The sequence below is a fragment of the Petaurus breviceps genome, unplaced genomic scaffold (assembly GCF_028583685.1).
Source record: "Petaurus breviceps papuanus isolate PSGF00001 unplaced genomic scaffold, PetGlider_PUasm1.0 208, whole genome shotgun sequence".
Taxonomy (NCBI): Eukaryota; Metazoa; Chordata; class Mammalia; order Diprotodontia; family Petauridae; genus Petaurus; species Petaurus breviceps.
In genome coordinates this window covers 28909091-28928369 of record NW_027185852.1, presented here as the reverse complement: position 1 = coordinate 28928369, position 19279 = coordinate 28909091, and the positions used below count along the sequence as shown (strand labels likewise).

General features: G+C 49.2%; 1 long non-coding RNA gene across 1 annotated transcript; it reads left to right on the top strand.

Annotated features, from left to right (window-relative positions):
* Positions 1 to 200: 200 nt before the first annotated feature.
* On the top strand, positions 201 to 9500 carry LOC138165212 (uncharacterized). The gene is made up of 2 exons (XR_011169307.1): positions 201 to 538; positions 9153 to 9500. It is a non-coding gene; the product is annotated as an uncharacterized lncRNA (long non-coding RNA).
* Positions 9501 to 19279: the final 9779 nt, after the last annotated feature.

Below are 19279 nucleotides of genomic sequence, written 5' to 3'. Positions count from 1 at the left end.
TGTCCTGTGAGTGTGGCAGGGCTCTGCTACCTGGGGAGGGACAGGAGAGGAGCTGAGCTGGGAGTGGGGGGGCTAGGATGGGAGTGGGGGCAGGGAGCCGAAAGAGGGAGGCTGCGCCGAGTGCGGGGGCGCACGCGGAGGTGCGTGTGTGTCTCAGGAATGTGGCGGGGGTGGGGTGGGGTGGGGGCGGGCTCGGGCAGATAGCTGTGAGGTACGTTTCAATCTCGCCGGTTCGGGGAAGCCATTTCCAATCTGCTCTCTATCATTTTCAATATCATTAATCCCAGCCACTCCATTTTCCATGCTTGCTAGGCCAGGCCCCCGAGTGCGCGGCGGCGTCGAAAGTGACACATATTCATCACGGCCCGGGCGGGCGGGCGGGCGGCGCTGGTACAATATTAGTGTTGCCCCCCCCTCCAGCCCGGCCCCCGCCTCCCTCTCCCCCCACCCGGCGGCCGCGCAGCCCGAGATGGCCCGAATCCATCACCTGGAGACTGTCACCCTCCCCAGCCCGCCCATTTATTTGGGCACTTAGGAGGTAATTGGGCCCCATTAGCCGGGCGGCCGGGCGGGCGGGGGCAGCTTGGCTTTGGGGGGAGCGGACTAGGGGCCTGGGGCTGCGGGGGCTGTAGGAGGGGGGCGCTTCCTCTTGCCTCCTCCTTTCTTCTGCTCTTCCCCTCTCCGGCAGTGGCTCCGAGCGCCCTGACATGGAGTCCTGGGGGCGGTGACTACCCTTTCCTATCCCAGGAGGGGATTTCTCCCCACCTTGGGACCCGGTTCTGGGAATAGGGGAGCACCCCTTCTGCTGGAAACCTCTTCAGGTTGTGCTGTCGCTCCTGGGCACCCAATGGAGATGATATATGTGTAGGGGGGGCAGGGTCTGGGTATGCACCAAACTGGAGGAAGGGGACCTGGTTTGAGGGGCAGATGCACCTCTGCCTTCCGGGAGTCTTCGGGGGTGGGGGGTAGGGCGGGACAAAGCAAGGCCACCCATCTGGGAAGCCGACCAGCCCAGGATTGCTGGAGGGCGTGACTGCACTGGCCCCCTTAGGCCAGGTCTCCTAGAACTGAGAGTTCTCAGAGCCCTGGGGACAGGGTGGTGGCGGTGGCGGCATCTGGCTCGTATTAGGAGCTTAACAATTTACTCATTGATTGACAATCAGGGAAAGCTACGGAGAGGGAAGGGAGGTTAAGACTACGTTTCCTGGTCCTTCCCTTTCTCTTGAGCTACTAGGACCCGGGTATCGGAGGCGGTGGGCGGGCTGAAGGGAGGCGCAGGGCGGCAAGGACGGAGGGTCATGGCTCAGGGAGGACGGGAGGCAGGGGGGCAGGAGGACCCGGCAGCAGAAGGGCGGGGCAAGGGGTGCAGGAGGGCAAACGCTCAGCCCTCTCCCCTCTCCTTGCCCCAAGCAGGGGCTTCCAGGACCGCGAACACCCATTAACCCCGTCAGCAGATAAATTGGCCACCTTGTCAAACTCCCATTTAAAATGCAAACGAGATTTGACAGAGTCAACTGAGACTTGAGTCGCGGGAGGCGCTAATCCTGGGAAGCTAATTACGCCCTGGTGAGACCCTGAGGCCCTGCCTGCCTGGGGCCGAGCGAGGCTATGCCGAGCCCCTGACTGCCCTGGCCCAGCCGATCCAACCGCCAGGCGACAGCCAGCTTCCCCTTGCGTCTTCTGCCCTACCATGCCCTCTGCGTCCCTCGGATCAAGCTTAGGCTGCTCCGAGGCTGCAGGGCTCCTCACAGCCCCACCCGGCCTGCCTACTGCCAAAACTGCTCTTCCTCCTCCTCCTCCTCTTCCTCACCTCCTCGTCCTCTTTCTCCTTGGATAGCCCTCACCTTCCTCAGCTCCTCTCCCATACATGTTCCTTGTTTATCCCACCTGACTCCAATGACTCAGTCAAGTAACCTACTCACTTATGAACTCAGATGCCCCAGGTTTCGGGGGGCGTCAATGTCAGGCTAGGAGATCCTTCAGGACTGCTATCAGAGGGTTATGAGCCTCTAAAGTTCGCAGGCGTTCTGCCCGTTTCACTGTGTGACTTAGGACCAATCTTCCTCGCAGAATCCTGGCAGGTCAGAGCCTGAAGTCCACAAGTCTAGCTCACTCTGTTACTCTGGCAGACAGAAGTTCTGTCTGCAACAAACCCGTACATATTTGAAGACCTCCCATGAGAGAGGTGCTCACAACTTGTGGAAGCAACCCCTTCTTTTGGGGAACAGCTTTGTTGCCCTCTGGGGTCTCAGTTTCTCCCCAGTAGAATGGGGAATGTTTGTACATACATATATCCATACATACAGAGATGGAGACAGAGAGACAGACAGAGACAAAGACAGAGATAGACAGAGAAGGAGAGAAGACAGACAGAGAGAACTCAAGCGAGCTGCATTTGGAGTTATAAGACATGGTCTCAAATCTCCGCTCTTACATTTGTTAGCTGTGAGTCTCAGTTTCTTCCTCTGTAAAATGAGGATAGCCATACTTGTGCCCTCTTCCTCATTCAGATCTTGTGAGGAAAGTGCTCTTTGTAAACCTTTGAAGTTGAAATGTGAGTTGAGAGCAATCATTTTTATCTCTGCTGCTCCTCCTCCCCTCTCCCTCCCTTCCTCCCCTCTCCCTCCCTTCCCTCCCCCCCTCTCCCTCCCTTCCTCCCCTCTCTCTCCCTCCCCTCCTCCCCTCTCCCTCCCTTCCTCCCCTCTCCTTTCCCTTCTCTCCTCCCCACAGTTTGGAGGATTAAAGGTGCAAGTGGATGGAAAGCTCCTTGGGAGAGGGATAAATTCCATCAAATCAAAGTCTTATTGTCTTTAATGAGTTATAGAATTCAGGTTCTGTGATGAGAATAAGGGGGGATTTGGGGTACATCCTGGGCCCCTCCCTGACCCCACCTCACACTCCTCCCTGTCACTCACCCGAGATGTCTCCAAGCCTTCCTGGAGTCTGTTGGCCTGAGGCTGACCCTCCTATAGTCATTTGCTGCCTCCTACCCCAGCGTTCAGGTGAGACTTGGAGTTTTGTGAGGTTGAGTTTTACCCTCCTACCTTCCAACTCAGAACGGAATGGGTCCTGGGATGGTGAGGTGGTAGGATAAGAACTAAAGACCACCGAGTCCAAACCCTTTCATTTTCCAAAAAAGGGAACCGAGGCCCAGAAAGGAAAGGGATGTACCCAAGAACACACAGGTAGTAAATAGTAGACTTGAGATTCAAATACAGGTTCTCTGACTCCAAATCTAAGCAGCCTGTCAAACCCCTAATTGTACAAATAGGGAAACTGAGTCCCCATGTTCTTTGACCTGTGATGATGTGGCCTCAGTCTGCCCACCCCCACTCCTAGGTGGCACTGAGGCTTAGTACAAAGAGCCCTGAGCATGGAGTCAGGAGAACTGGGTTCAAGCCCTGTGGATCCTTCCTCTCTAACTCTTAGTGTCTAAGGCTTCCTCACTGAAATATCACAAGAGCAGCTCCTTATAAATCGTTCTGAGAGAACTCAAGCTGGGATCATTGTCATCACTGTCCCTGGCTTTGGCAGATGCAGGTCCATCATGGGCACATCTGGGAGAGTTGCCCCCTTACCCCACCCAAGACTCTGAAAATTCCTGTGATTTAAGAGCACCTCTCCAGGAGCTGAAAAATTATCTCAGGCAGAGGTGGCCGGCCACCTCTGTTGCAGAGAGGCAAGCGGCTTTAGAGTTAATAGCTTGGAGCTGGATCTCCATCTGCCACCTGGGCCCCTGAATGGGTGGGGAAATCCTGTCTTTGGTGGACTGGAGTGCTCTATGGGCCCAGAGGGCTTGGGTTTCAATTCAATTCAGTGAGTATTTAGAAACTTCCACAGAACAGAGAATGTCAGAACTGGGAAGGTCCTTAGAACAGTGTTAGAAAAAGTAACGAATGCTTGTTGACCTTAGAAGATAGAACAGAGAATGTGAGAGATCAGGGAGGGACCTTGGATAGAGCAAACAATTTCAGAGCTGGGAAGAACTTTAGAACAGAGATGATAAAATGTCAGGGCTAGGAGAGACCTAAAAACCTAGGATAGGGAATAGTCAAACTTGGAGGAATCCTGGGACTCAGTTCATTTACATACCCATTATATAGAAGTTAAAATGGAGGCTTCTAAGGGGGAAAAATTTTCCCCTAGATTATAAAGGAAGCACATAGCAGAGCCTGGATACAAACCCTGGTACTCTGTCTCCAAGACCCAAGCTTTTCCCCTTTCACCCTAGCTGATTTCTACAATAGCTGCTCCCTAGAATAGGCCCTCTCTAACCTTCAATTCAAGTTCAGTCCAGTCAACAAACATTTGTCAAGTGGTGAAGTGTGTGTGTGTGTGTGTTCAGAATTTCATGACAAGCTGCCAGACTAGAGCCAGTTTTCCCTCCTCTAGGAAGCCTCCTCAGAGTGCCCCCTTCACCCCTTCCGCTCTCTTGTAGCCTTCCCCCCCCCCCAGATTATATAACCCTTCCTTCTTACAGTTCTGTCTCCTATAGGTGAGACCTGTCTCTTCCTAGGCTGGGAGCTGTCCCCAAGAAGGCCTGAGCCTTCTCCTCTCCCCTCACCTGCCTCACCCTAGAAAGTCAAGCTCCTGAGGGACTCCACACATATAGGGGTTCTAGGAAGATGGTGTAATTGCCCACCCTCCTCTCACAAGAGGGGACTTGTTGAGGGAGACCTTTGATTTACCTCCTTCTTCCCTGGGCCAGATGAACTAAGAACCATCTCAGATGTGGGAAAGACCCAGTCCCCTCCCAAGAAGAAAGAGGAAAAAGAGGGGAGAAGAAGGGAAGGAGGAGGAGGGAGAAGAAGATGAGGATATGGGGAGGAGAAAAATACAAGGGACAGGAGTAGGGGAAGGAAGAGATGGAGGAAGAATAAGATGAGGGAGAGGAAGAGAGGGGAGGGGGAAGGGGAGAGGACAGAAAGGAGGCTTCCAGGATGAGGGCCTGCCATCCTTTCGAAGCCTGGCCTAATTCTCTCCCGCTGCCAGCCTGCCTGCTTGCCTCATTTCTTTCTTCAGGGCTGGCGCTTAGGGAGCTGAGATCCCAGGGCTAATTCCTAAGAAAGTGGTGGGGGATTAGGAAGCTAGGGAGATTAGGGGCAGAGCTGGGGGGTGCTGGGGGGAGCAGGACCCTCCTCAAAAGAGGAGTCTAATTCCACTTAGCTCTGGAAGAAGGCAGCATTGCCAGCCATGGTTCCCTCAAGGTCTCCCCAATGCCCACTGCCCCTGTCCAGCCCAGCAGAGCTCCAGCCTTTTTAGGAGAGAGTATTCTAACCCCACCGCCACCATAGGAGACAGGACTCTGCCCTCATCTGCCCCTCCTCCCCAATATACACTACAGCATTATTTTTGTTGTTAAATCCAAGGAGCAAGAGAATAGAGGAAGATTAGAGTGTGTTGAGAAGAGGCTGGGTTCCAAGGTAGATCTTTGCTTCAGGTCCTTCTGCCCAAGGAGAGATTGCTTTGCTCTCCAGGGCCCTGGTGCTGAGATTTGGGGATCATGCTAGGAAATCATGGAAGAATCAGGAGGAGAATCAGGATGAGTGTATTGGGAGGATTGGTGGTCTGTTTTGGTAGGTGGCCCCACTTAGGTAACCTGTGGTCTGAGGGGTAGAGTAGTGAGAGAAAAAGCCATTCACAGTGGAGCCCGAGAACCCACATCTGAAATCCCATGGAATAATCGGGGACTGACAGATACTGGGTATAGGGGTCCTGGACGGAGTCCCAGTTATGACAGCATTTGGGGAGCAGGGTTCAGTGGAAGTTAACCTGGGAAGCATTTTGGTGGAAAGTAGCTATTACAGTAGAGTTGAGATGGCAGGGATGGGTCAGGGGGGTGTCTTGGAACAAGATCAGAGAGCAGCATGAGGCAGGGGGAAGCAGGCAGAGGGGAGGAGAGAATGGTCAGAATCTGGGTCCTGGAGCTCCTGACTGAGGAATAGGGAAGGAGGCTGACAGACTTCAGAGACAGGATACCTGGTGCCTGGGGGGCAGTCAGCTGACCTGGCTCTTAGCCTTTCCCATGGGACCAAGCTCCTGGAAAAATGGGCCCTTTTGGTTCTCCTTCCCTCTACCAACTGAAGGAAAATTACGGCTTTTCCTGGGTTATTTTTTGGGGGAGGAAGGGGGAGGGAGGGAAATTTCTTCCTCTTTCTTATCTTTACTGTCCTCTCCTTTTCCTTCATTTTTTCTTACTTTCCTTTTCCCATTGACTCTCCTCCCCCTCCCTTTCCTTCACCTACTGCTACAAGACAGCAACAGCAGCAATAATAGCAATGAAGACAATGCCAGCTCCTGTCTCTCTCATGCTGAAGGTGTTCAAAGCACTGGTTTTACCACAATCTCTTGAGGGAGGCAGTACAAGATTTTTTTTTGGTACCAATTTTACAGGTGAGGAAATGAAGGCTTAGCAGAGAAATGACTTTCCTAAAATGCTGCAGCAGGAAGGCAGGGGGGCCACAATGCCAGGCCAAGAGGACTCTTTGCCTTCTATCACAGATACTTTTTTACTCTGGGTAAACAGAGTAAAGAAAGTTCCATGGAGCAGCCCCACAACCATGGGCTAGCCCAGGCTCCTCTCTGACCTTCCTCTTGTCTTTGGAGTCAGAAAGACTTGGCACAAAAGATGTGGGGGAGAATGTGGAGAAAACGTGTGAAGGACCTGGAGGAGACTGAGGACAGCATGACCAGGATGTGAGGCGAGATATGGAAGGGGAATGGGGAGAGGACCTGGGGAGAATCTGAGGACCTGAAAGTCAGAGAGGTGTCTGGGGAGAATCTGGAGAAGATTTGGGGGAAGACTAGAAAGATTCTGGAGAGCCCCTCAGAAGAATCTGGGCAGGCCTTAGGAGAGAATCTAGAACTTGGAGGGATTTTCGACGTCATCCCCTTTTCTGGGGGAATTGGAACCAAGAGTTAGAACAGGGTCCTGAGAGCCTGGACATCAGCAGGACCCAGCCCTCTTTCCGCACCCCAAGTCCCTCTAGTTGGAAGGTGGGGGTAGGTCGGGGCTAGGAAGGCCCGAGGGGCAAGGCTGGGCCTTAGGGGGCTGGAATGCCGAGGGGCGTTTGTTTTCAGTGGAGGACGTTCCAATGGTCGATTGGAGGCCAGGGCCGGGGGCTAATGAAGCAGGACCTGGGCTTGTCAATAGACTATCTGAATTATTTATCCCTTTCTGGTCAATCCCCGTCATGTCATTAGCATTTGTCTGTCCAAAGGGAAGGTGAGAGGTCCTAGACCTGACTCTGAGGTTGGCTGCTTACCCTCCACCCTCCTTGCAGTGACCAGCTGGGGACCTCTGGGGCCCCACAGCAGTGTCTCTGGCAGCCCCCTGGCAGCCTAGCACTCCTCCTTGAGCCTGCTCTGAGCTTCAGAGAAGAGGCAGGAACTTGATCGGGTCCCTCAGGAATCAGGGGAAGATGAGTCCAGATCTCCTCACTACAGACCTGGGGCTCTTTCCAGCTCACCTCCCCATTCTCACTTATCCAGGATGTCCCGCAGGGAAGAAGAGGGGGTGAGGTAAGAGCCTGGCTGGAAGTCAGGAGACCTGGGCTCTGGTCCCAAGTCTGCTACTGCCTCACCATGTCTATGACCTTGGGATTGTGAGTTCCCCTCACTACATCTCAATTTCTCTATTGGTAAAATGAGGCAATTGGACAAGGTGGTCTCTGAGTTTGTGATTTCCTGTGTGCAGCCCAGAGACCCCCGAGAAGCTCTTCGGCAGCCTCCCTCTCCTCACTCCACCCCCCCTTCTCTCCAGGCCCGGTGAGATAATCACTCTAATGACACTCACTGATCCCCCTTCTCGAGGACTTTAACGTGAACAAATCACTTTCCTTCATACATCTCTGGGAGGGAGGGAGTGTGTGACACAGGGGCAGCCGTCCATGTTCTACTGAAGGGAAAACTGGGGGTAAGGAGCCAACGGACCTGCTCATAGTCACACAGTGGGGAGATGTCGGGGTAAGAAGCATGTGCCTGCAGACGCCGGCTCTGCCCACTGCCCCAGCCTGTCCTCAGTCCCTCTCCTGGCTAACTGATGCCTACTCTTCAGTGCCTTGGTCTCTCCTCTGCAGGGGCTGATGAGGCAGAGTGGTGAGGATAGGCTCCCTTAGACAATAGGGAGCGCTCTGGAAAGAAAAAAAGAGCATTGAACCGAGCACAATGCGGGGAAACTACGAGGAAGACGGAGGCTAGATATGGGGAAGAGCTTCCTCACACTGAGCTGTCCCAAAGGGGACCAGGCTGCCTCCTAAGGTAGTAAGCTCTGCCTAGGGAGTCCTCAAGCAGAATCTGGAAGAACCCTTGGACCTAGGTTATGGTGGGGATTCCAGTCATCCATGAATTGGACTACTGGGTTCCCTCCCAACTCTCAGATTCTTTCGGGATTTCCCCCCAGGTCTTCTCCCCCAGGTTCTCTCCATATTCTCCCCAGCCTCTTCCCCAGGCCCTTCTGAGATTCTCCCCTAGGCACTTCTGAGGTTATCACCCAGATTCTTCCCCAGGGTGCCTACTTCTTCCCCAGCCTTCCTTTGGGGAGCACACCCTAGGCGCTCTCTCTGAGCATGAAGGAGGGGGAGGGTCCTAGCTACTCTTCTTCCTCAGGCATACACACTGGTGCACACTCCTCCGTCACATACCCTCCATCCTCCAGGTGCACGCATGGAGGCCTGGGGTGCTGTCAGTCATGGGCCTCCAAGGGAAAGCACACTCATTAACTGTTTGCCTTCATTTTGTCACATTGATGTCCAGGCAGAAGGAAGGAGAGAACTGAGGGGGGCAGGGGCTGGGGGACTGCCAAAAGGAGCTCCCCTCTTGCAGGGAGAGTGGGCATTGGATTATCCGCTGTGGTGGATTAGTTGGTGGGGCAAAGGCAGGGGCTCAACATTATGCAGAGGCTCAAAAATTCGGCTGCTCAGCTCTTTTGAGATATAATAACTACACTGCCCCTTTCCATAGGACCTGAAGGTTTGCTAAGCGCCTTCCTCCCACTATCTCTGGGAAGGAGGACAGGGTTTTTAATCTCCCTTTGTCAGAGGAAAAAGAAAGAGACTTGCCCAAGGTCACACAGCTATTAGGTGGAGGAGGTGAAATTTTCTGGAACCACAGAGTTGGACTCACAGACTAAAGCCCTTTCTTTCTATCCACAGCTCGATCCAACTTCATGTGAATCCTGGAGCTGTCTAGTCCCTCCTGGAAGAGCCTTGGTCTCTCTTCTAAAGTCCACGGCCAGCAGTTTTGCACATTGAAATGACACAAACGCTTAGAGGCCTGAAGGTCAGAGCTTGGAAGGACCTGAGAACACAGCACTAGGTTGGAGCTGGGAGAGAGCTTAGAACAGGGAAGGCCAGAGCTGGGAGGGAGCTTAGAACAGGGAATGTTAGAGCTGGGAGGGAGCTTAGAACAGGGAATAGAGAATGGCAAAGAAGGGAGAGAATTTAGGGCTCGTGGAATCCAATTCGTTTACTTCACAGATAAATAAATGGAGGCCAAGAGGAATTGTGTGATTTGTTGCACCATGTATCATCTATCATAGCACATACCCTGGAGTTTCTGATTAGCCAGTGATTAGGAATTATTTGGCTCTTTTCAAGTCCTCTCAGGCCACTCAGATCTCTCCCACTACCCTCCAAAGGGAACATTCCAATGGGAGGGGTGGTCTCCCCTAGCCTCCCCCCCCCAAGACCCTCACAGCTCCTCTCATGAACCCCCAGAGTCTGTCGGGGCAGGATTCTGACCTCTGGTTCTTCATGACATAATATCAGACCAAGTTCTCACAGCCCTGAAAGGTTATAGGACACTTTCTTCTCAGTCAAGTGATGCATGTGGGTCACTTTTACCAGGGCTTGGATTTGAGCTGAGCTCTCCCTTGAAGACCAGCACTTTCTCCCACCTCAATATTCCATAATACCTTTTCTATGCCTGCAGATGGTACCAAGGGGCCAACAGAAGCACCCTCCCCCTTCATCCATCCATTCAACAAATATTTACTGAATGCCTGGTGAGAACAGATGCCTTGACAGACAGGTCCCATCAACTCCCCTGCAGGTCCCTTAGGACCAGTCTATCTTCTTCTGACAGCTCAGGAGTCCAGAATGACTCTAGAAGCAGGGCCTGGAACCCCAGGAATCTTAACTGTAGGCCAGGCCAGGGAAAACTTTAGGAAAATAGCTGCCCTACCTTGCCTGCAGTTTGGGGAAATGGGGGAAAGCCTTGCCCACCCTGGCAAGCCCCTCTTCTCTCCATCTAGGGGTCTCTTCTTTCTTCCTTGTTTCTCTATGATTCTGTGAAATTCCCTAGACCTGGCTATAGACCTGACTACAAAACATATAACATTCATTTAATAGACCTTTCCCTACTCCCCCCCCACCCCACCCCACCACACCACCTATACCAGACTGTTCTAAGCTCTGGTGATATAGAGACAAAAAAATGATAGATACATTCTACTGGGAAAACAGTGTATGTATACAAATAATTGAACACAAGGTAACTTGAAAGGATCAGAACATTACCAACTTGGGTTCGATGGGGAGAGGGAGAACAGGCAAGGTTTTAAAAGGAAAAATGATGGCCCCTGACCTGAGCCTTGAAGGAAGATGGAGCTTCTGAGAGATTGGAGGGGCCAACAACAGTCAGTGCTGCAAGGCTTTCCATAATGTCTGTTCTCTGTAGGTCTATAGTTTTACTCCTTAGCATTTGGGAGCCATATATGCTACTTCCTCCCCTTAAGGAAGGAAGCAGGTCAATATTGTATGCTCTAGAATATATACAAACATTTACATTCTGTTCTATTAATAAATCACAATCTTCTTGTTAAAGTATGTGTGCATAGGAAAGCCATTCCCTCTCCCTTATGAACTCTGATCTAGTATTGCCCATGTAGAATTCCAAGAAGCAGAAAAAACCAAACCCAAAACCATGAGCACCAGTAGAGGGTCTTCCAGTCCCCAAGAAGGGCCCTGAGGTAATTTTCTAGATAAAAGGAGAAAGCTGAGAAGGCATCTCCTGAGCTTCCTCACCATCACCCTCATCAGAGCTCTGATTTGGAGGTGGGGAGCACCCCACTCCCATCCTCAGTGCTTGAAAGAATATCTTTTAACCAGTCATTGCAATACACAAGTCCTAAGCATGGGTTTCTTTTTCCCCTCCTGAGCAGGAATGTGGTATTATTCCATAATCACTCATTTGGAAAGTCATTTGCCATCAAATGAAGGAATGGAATTGAGTTGCAGAAACTGAAAAAGTCTCTTCATTTCAAAATTCCTCAGATTCCGGGCTGCCTGGTTCCTATTGCTGTGGTAAATGGCCCTAATTTAGAGGCCTTGATGAGGATCAAGGGCATGTCAGGCATGGGGACAGCTTCTATGAATACATAGATAGAAGGAAGATTAGGTTCAGGAAATAATTAGTAGGTAGTTGGATAGGAATATATTGTTCATAAAGGTGAATAATGTGAAGTAAGCTTTGGAAAGTAGACTGGGTCCAAATTTTGAACTGTCCTGAGTGACAGGACTTCAGCCTGGTATGGATGTACATGCCTATAATTCCAGAGACTGGGGGAGGCTGCAGCTGGTGGATCTCTTAAACTCAGGAATTCTGAGCTTCACTGGATCATGTCAGTCTGGTGTCCTCACTACATCTGTCACCAATATGGAGAATCTTGTTGAACGAGGGCTACCAGTTTGCCTAAGGAGAAGCAAATTGGCCTGTGTTTGAAATGGAGCAGGTCCAAATTCCTGTGCCAATCTGTAATGGAATCAGGCCTGTGACTGGCCCCTTGCACTTCTAGTCTGGTTGAAATAGGGAGACCCAGGCTTTAAAAACAAAAAAAAGAAACCAGGATGTTATTGTAATTTATCCTACTGTCAAGGTGAAGGTTTTGAGTAGGGAAGTGACACCACCAGACCCAAACTTTAGGAAGATGATTATGATTTTTTAAAATAGTATTTTATTTTTTTCCAATTACATGCAAAGAGAATTTTAGACATTCTTTTTTTTTAATTTTGAGTTCTAAATTTTTTCTCCCTCCATCTTCCCTTCCCAAGACGATAAGTAATCTGATATAGGTTATATATGTGCAATCATAGAAACATTTCCACATTAGTCATGCAGTGAAAGAAGAAACAGAATAAAAGGGAAAAGCTGCAAAAAATAAACAAAAAAAGTGAAAACATCATGCTTCAATCTGCATTCAGACTCCGTAGTTCTTTGTTTGGATGTGGATAGCCTTTTTCATCATGAACCTTTTGGAGTTGTCTTAGATCCTTGCATTGCTGAGAAAAGCTAAGTCTAACAAAGTCGGTCATCATACAGTGTTGCTGTTACTGTATACAATGTTCTCCTGGTGCTGCTCACTTCATTCAGAATCAGTTCATGTAAGTCTTTACAGGTTTTTCTGAAGTCTGGCTGCTCATCATTTCTTATAGCACAGTAGTATTCCACTACATTCACGTACCACATCTTGTTCAGCCATTCCCCAATTGATGGGTATCCCCTCAACTTCCAATTCTTTGTCACCAGAAAAAGAGCTGCTATAAATACTTTTGTACATGTGGGCCCTTTTCCCTTTTGTATCATCTCTTTGGGATATAGACCTAGTACTGGTATTGCTGGATCAAAGGGCATGCACAGTTTTATAGTCCTTTGGTCATAGTTCCAAATTGCTCTCCAGAATGGTTGGGTCAGTTCACAACTCCACCAGCAAAGTATTAGTGTTCCAATTTTCTCACATCTTGGGAAAATTATTATGGCAGTGTAGTGGAGGACCTATTGAAGAAGAAAATTATTGGAAGCCAAGAATCCAATTAGGAGGCTATTACAGTAGGTCAAGGGAGAGGCTATTCATAGATTGACCCTTAATTCGGATCATAGACTGAGCCCTAAACTATATCCTCTCTGTTTTCTCTGACTCTCCAAATCCTGCTAATCCTCATTTAATCAATCAACATGGCAAATAAAGTGGAAAAAACGCACCCAGATTTCACTCATGGGGCACATATAGCACATATATTCCCCACAGGAGCCATAAAGAGGCTGGGACACCAAAGTGACCCTTGTTTCCAGAATCCTTTTTGAGAATTAGGAAGAACAGAGTTTGAACCCTTACTCCTGACACTAACCACATGACCAAGACCCTTAATCTCTTCTCAGGTTTCCTCATCTGTAAAATGGGGTTAATAAGAGCCCCTATTTCACAGGGTTGTTGTGAGGGTCAAACAGTACAATATTTGAAAAGTACTCTGTACCTTAAAGTACCTTAAAGTGCTCTAGAATGTGAGTTATAATTGACTCACACACAGATGAAGCTGGGGCCGGAACATGTCATGTGAAGAAAGCAAGATCATTAATTTCCAACCCTCTGACCCACATTCCTACCTTTATTATGTATATATGTTGGCAATAAAATGTTGAATGTCCCTCCATGGGGAGGAAGGGAGGACCTAAGCTAGAGCAGCCCTCAAAGTGAGGGTCCCAGGGCCATTTTGACCCTCACTCAGTTGTTTACAGCCAGTTCCTGGTTTCTCCTTCAAAGACCCCTACCCACACCCTTTCCCAAAGGGTATAAGGCTTTTCACTACATCCTCTGGGTCCAGTCACATGCTGCCAACTGGTTTGGGAGCTTTTCTGTCATAACTGGTCATGGAAGTGTGGGCACCAAGACAGCCAGGACCTTGAGACCAGGTGGGATGACACAGGATGGCCCAGGAAGGTCCTGGTAGTGGGTGCCAGGAAGCAGGGGGGCAGGACTGCCGAGGATCAGAGCCTCCCAAGATCATCCTAGACTTTGTCCTCTTCCTCATTCTCAGTACCTAATCTGATGCCAACGATGTTCATTTCATGTCCTCCACCTATTCCATCAGCTGATACCACAGCCAGCCTCGTTCAGATTCTCATCCCTTCTTATGTCAACTATTGCCAAAGACTCCAAACACCAAGACTGCTTACAGTCTCCCCCCTCTTTAATCCACCCACCATAAAGCTGACAAATCAATATTCCTAAAGTCCATGTCTTCCCAGGTTATCCTCTCACAAGAAACTCTAGCAGTTCCCTATCACCTCTAGGACAAAATACAAATTCTTCTGCCTGACCTTTAAAGCCCTTCCTAATGTGGGTCCCACCTACCTTTCCAGGTTGTTTATACACTATTTCCCTTTGTGCCCTTCTGCTTGCCTATTTGCCCATATGCTACACTCTTCTTTTCAAACCTTTGCACAAGCCATAGACCCAGTTTAGAATGCTCTCCCTTCTGTCCTGTACTTCTTGAAATGCCTCGATCACTCTTCAAGGCTCACATCAAGGGCCACCCCCTACAGGAGGGCCTTCCTGATTCCCCCAGTTGTTAAAGCCACCTCCCACCTCAATCTCCTCTCTCCAACCCCTCTGCTGAATCACTGAGTTTTATTTTTGATATTTTAAAAAATGTACTTATCTATAAACAGGTTGTGTTGCCCTGAGGAGAACATGAGCTCCTTGAAGACAGAGATTGTTTTGATTTTGTCTTTGAGTTCCCAGAACCTTGCTTGGTTCCTAGAACACACAACAGACATTTAATAAATCCTTATGAATGGATGGAAGGATTGATTCCTATTCTTTTTTTTTTTTTAAGCAATCAGGGTTAAGTAACTTGCTCAAGGTTACACGGCCAGTTATTTCTGGGTGTGGTGCTGAGTGTCTGAGCCCGGAATTCGATCTCCAGGTCGTCCCAACACTGGAGCCAGTGCTCTTACTCGCTGTGCTACCTGGCCGCCCCGATTGATTCCTATTCTACACACTTTACCATCCATTTTATCTATAGGAAGGAATATCTTGGAACAAGCAGATGCCTGAGTTGTAGGATTTGTAGCTAAAAAGGACTTTAGGGCTCATGTAGTCCAGTACCTACCGTTTTACAGAAGAGAAGACAGGTCCAAAGAAAGGAAGGGACTTATTGTCCGAGGTAACTGGTAGTAAACAGAATTCTAACCCAGAACTCTGACTCCAAAACTAATGTTCTTTCCATTCTTTTGAATTCAATGGCTCCCAAGGAGTGGAGTGTTTGGAGGAGAGGACCAAAGATGCAGATTTGGAGATTGTGGTTTAGGGTAGGACTGAGTCCTGGGAGGTCTGAAGATGGAGATGGGAGGAATGGGGAAGAATAGGTCAAGATTATCTCCCAGTTTGGGCATGGCCACCTGGACAGGGTGTGAGGCCATCTTGGTTTAAGTTCTACCATGAGCTTTTTCTCTGTCCCCAATCCCTCTTACATCCATCCCCAGCCTCAGTGGGGTTCTGACTGAGGGTCACAAGGACCTGAAAGCCTTTTTGTGAGTCACAGAGTCACTCCTTGGTTACAGATCACTCCCACCCCTACCCCAAAACCAACAACTCCCCTGAAGAACATTCAGGAGCAGGACCTCTTGGCTGCTTTTTTCCTCCTCCACACCCCATCAAAGGTCCCAGAGGGGATTCCTTCCCTTGCAACATTCAAACCATTTTCTGTCTGTCTCTGGATCCCATTTTCACTTCACATTCCCTGTCATCACTAGGTTACCTTTCTCAGGTTCCGAGGTGGGCTTTCATTCTATAACCTTGTCCCACCTTCCAGAAGATCTATTATCCAGGCATTCATCTCCCGACCTTGCCTTCTTTCAACACAACCATGGCAACAAGAACAAATAGCATTTGTAGAGTGCTTTGGGTCCTTACAACATCGATCTTGTGAGATAGATACTATTGTTATCCCCATTTTACAGATGAGAAAACTGAGGCTGAGAAGTGTTGACTTGCCCAGGATCAACCAGCTAGCAAATTTCTGAGGCAGGATTTGAATTTGGGTCTTCCTGACCCCATATCAGCACTCTGTGCCCCCTCACTGCCTTAACAATGGAAAACCTAAGGGTTACTAATACTATAACTATTCTGGCCCTTCCTCCCTCATCCCTACTTTTTGGGAGGAGGAGAATCGGGAAATTTTTGAGTTCGTACTTGTTGGGGAAAGGCCTTGACCACACCCCCTAGCATTCGTGGGGGGTTGGGGGGAGCAGGCCCCTTTAGCCTAAATTATCTGCCACTAGCTTTGCATTCCCAGTTCCTCAGGTCCCCAGTGCTTTTTTCCTCCTCCACTGTCTCCATCTCTGAAGAAAGGCCCTGACTCTGCCCGTAGATTTACTTCATGGTCTTTGGAAAGCCCTTCCATCTCTCCTGCCTCTTTTTCTACCATCAAACTAAGGAGTTGATTGTGGTTGGTCTCTTAGCCCTTCCTATAACCTAGCGACAATGCTAGGATTGTGGCTCCATGAGTTTCTCCCTCTCTTCCTCCCCCTCTTAGTGGGGAGGGGGAGGGGAGAGAAGCTGGGGGAGCTCCCCACCCCCTCCCAGCCCATCTAGGGAAACCATTGATTCCTCCCCCCTAATGCTCTCTTCTGCTGCCTCCTCCTAACACCTCCCTAAGCTGCAGCCACTAAGCCTCATCTCCCAGGCTCTAATCACCAAGTCTTACTTCTGATCTACGGAAATGACAAGGAGCCTTTTTGGGGGAGGGGGGAGGGGGATTTGGCAGTGATGGGGGAGCTGTCAGCTAAAGCTGTCCGGGAGATATGTGGAGAGGGGAGGCAAAGAGGGTTATGGAGCCCTCCCCACTCAGCCCCATCACTCCAAAGAGACTCATCCTACCACACTCCCCACCCACCGGAAGTGCTAGGACCCAAGCTTGTTCTGAGACATGAGTATGGCTGTGAAGGGAAGGGAATGGGAGAGGGGAGGGGATAGGAGCTACTCTATGCTACATAAATGGAAGGAGTCCAGTGTCCAGAGCAAGAGCTGTCCTCTGCCCTTAGTCAGTCCATCCATAAATCAATTGACAAGCATTTATTGTTGTTGTTCAGTCATCCAACTCTTTGTAACCCATTTAGGTTTTCTTGGCAAAGATACTGGAGTGGTTTGCCATTTCCTTCTGCAGCTCATTTTATAGATGAGGCAAACAGGGTGAAATGACTTCCTCAGGGTCATACAGCTAGGAAGTGTCTGAGGTCAAATCTAAACTCAGAAAGATGAGTCTCCTGGACTCCAGGTCCCATGCTCTGTCCACACTAAGCATTCATTAAAGGCCCTATTATATGCCAGCTGCCATGCTGGGCACTAGGCATATACAAAGTCAAAAATCAAACAGTCCCTGCTCTCTAATAGCTTATATCCTCCTGGGGGGGGGCAATACACACATGGAGCAGTATATGCAATATATGTGCAAAATTACCATATCATTTGGGGAAGAGAGTACTAGCAGGTGGGGGCAGGGATAAGGAAGGATGTCATGTGGTACTTGAATTGAGTTTTGGAATTTATTAGTGAGTCTAGGAGCCCGAGGTGAAAAGAAAGTAAATGCCTTGGGGGGAATTGGGGGGGTAGGGGAGAACCATTGCAAAGGCACAGAGATGGGATTTGACAAGATGACAAGAAAGAGCAAGAAGGTAAGTCTGGCTAGACTGTAGAGTTTGGGCAGGGTGGAAGAAAGCAAACATTTATTGAACGCTCAAGTGATTTGTGCAGGTTCACATATTTGGTGAGTGTCCAAGGGCAGATCTGAACTCAGATCTTTCTTGACTTCAGGTCCAGAGTTCTGTGCACTCTGGCGCCACCTAGCTGCCTCAGGGCGGTTGTGAAGGGCTTTAAAAACCCAAACAAAGGTGGTATAGGTGATCCCAGAGGCACCTAGGAGGTATTGGAGTTTTTATGAGTGGGGAAATGACAGGGTCAGACTTGCTCTTTGGAAAATTTGATTTAGCAGCCATGTATAGGGCAGAATGGAGAGAGGAGAGTTTTCTAGCAGGGGGGCCAGTTAGGTTATGAAGCTGCTTCAATAGTCCCAATGAGAAGTGATGGGGGCATGGACTGGAGTGCTGCTGGTGCTGTGGGTGGATGGATTGAAGGGGGTGGATATAAATATAGTCATGGGTGTAAAAATGACAGAGATAGCAGCTCATTGGATATGAGGCTGAGGAAGCGTAAAGAGTTGAGGATGAGTCCTGAGGATGACTGGAAGAATAGTGGTGACCTCTACAGAAATAGGGAGGCTTGGAAGAGGGATGGGTTTGGGAGGAAAGATAATGATTTCTATTTTGGAAATGTTGAGTTTGAGGTGCCAGTGAGACACCCAGCTGGAGATATGCCATAGGCAGTTGGAGAATCAAGACTGGAGGTCAGGAAAGAGGCTAGGACTGGATATATCTGTATGGAAATGATCATTAAACCAATAGGGGTTGATGGAGTCAATAAGTGAGAGTGGAGAGAGAGAAGATAAAAGGCCCCAGGACAGAGTCTTGGAATCTGTTGAAGGAACTGGGAATATTTATCCTGAAGTTGGGAAGGCTTGGGGAGTGGAGGGGGAGAAAACTCTCTATAAGTATTTGAAGGGCTAGCATAATGGAAGAGGGATTAGATTTGTTCTACTTGGCCCCAGGGAGCAAAATCAGAAGCCATGGGTAGTGGTTGCAAAGAGGATGAAATTTCGGTTTGATTACCAAACTTACCAGCTAGGGAAATACCCCAGAGGGTAGTGATTTCCCCTTCACTGGACGCCTTCAAGCAGAAGCTTGGATGGCCACTTATAGGAAGCATTTCTGTTCAGCTGTTCCAACCAAGAGGGAAGAATGAATAGAGGAGAGGCCCCAAGCTGCAGAGGAATATGTTCTTGATTAGAACTCAAAAGGCAAAAAAAAAAAAAAATGTCAGAAGACCAGTCTAAACTGTTACTTACATGTGTGATTCTAATTCAATTAAAGAAATACTCACTGTATATAACACTGCTTACTGTATGACTACTTTTGTATTTGCTACTCAAAAAAAGAAAAAAAACCAGTTTGTTGTTTCCTTACTAGAATGCAAGTTCTTTGAAAGCCAGAACTATTCTACAGTTGTATTGCCAGAGGACGAAGAGTGCCTGGCACATAGTCAGTGGTACTTAGTGTTGTTGATTAATTAATGATAATAATAATTAATGATTAATTAAGAAGTAATTCTTTGGGAGGTGGAGTTGTGTTCTTCCCACCCCAGTCTAGCCTGGAGCTTCTCCAGGTTTTGTCTCAGGCTTTCCTCCAGCCTAGCCCAGGTTCCATCCCCAATTCCAGTCCCAGTCAGACCCCAGCCTCCTCTCATCCAAGCAAGTCCTAGAAAAAAAAAAACCAGGGGGATAAATGTACAGGACAGCCACTGTCCATTCTCTGTGTGTCTCAGTATCTCCAATGGTTTCTGACTGGTTCAGCTGTTTCCTTTTTTATCTCCGTTTCCTCTGTCTCACTC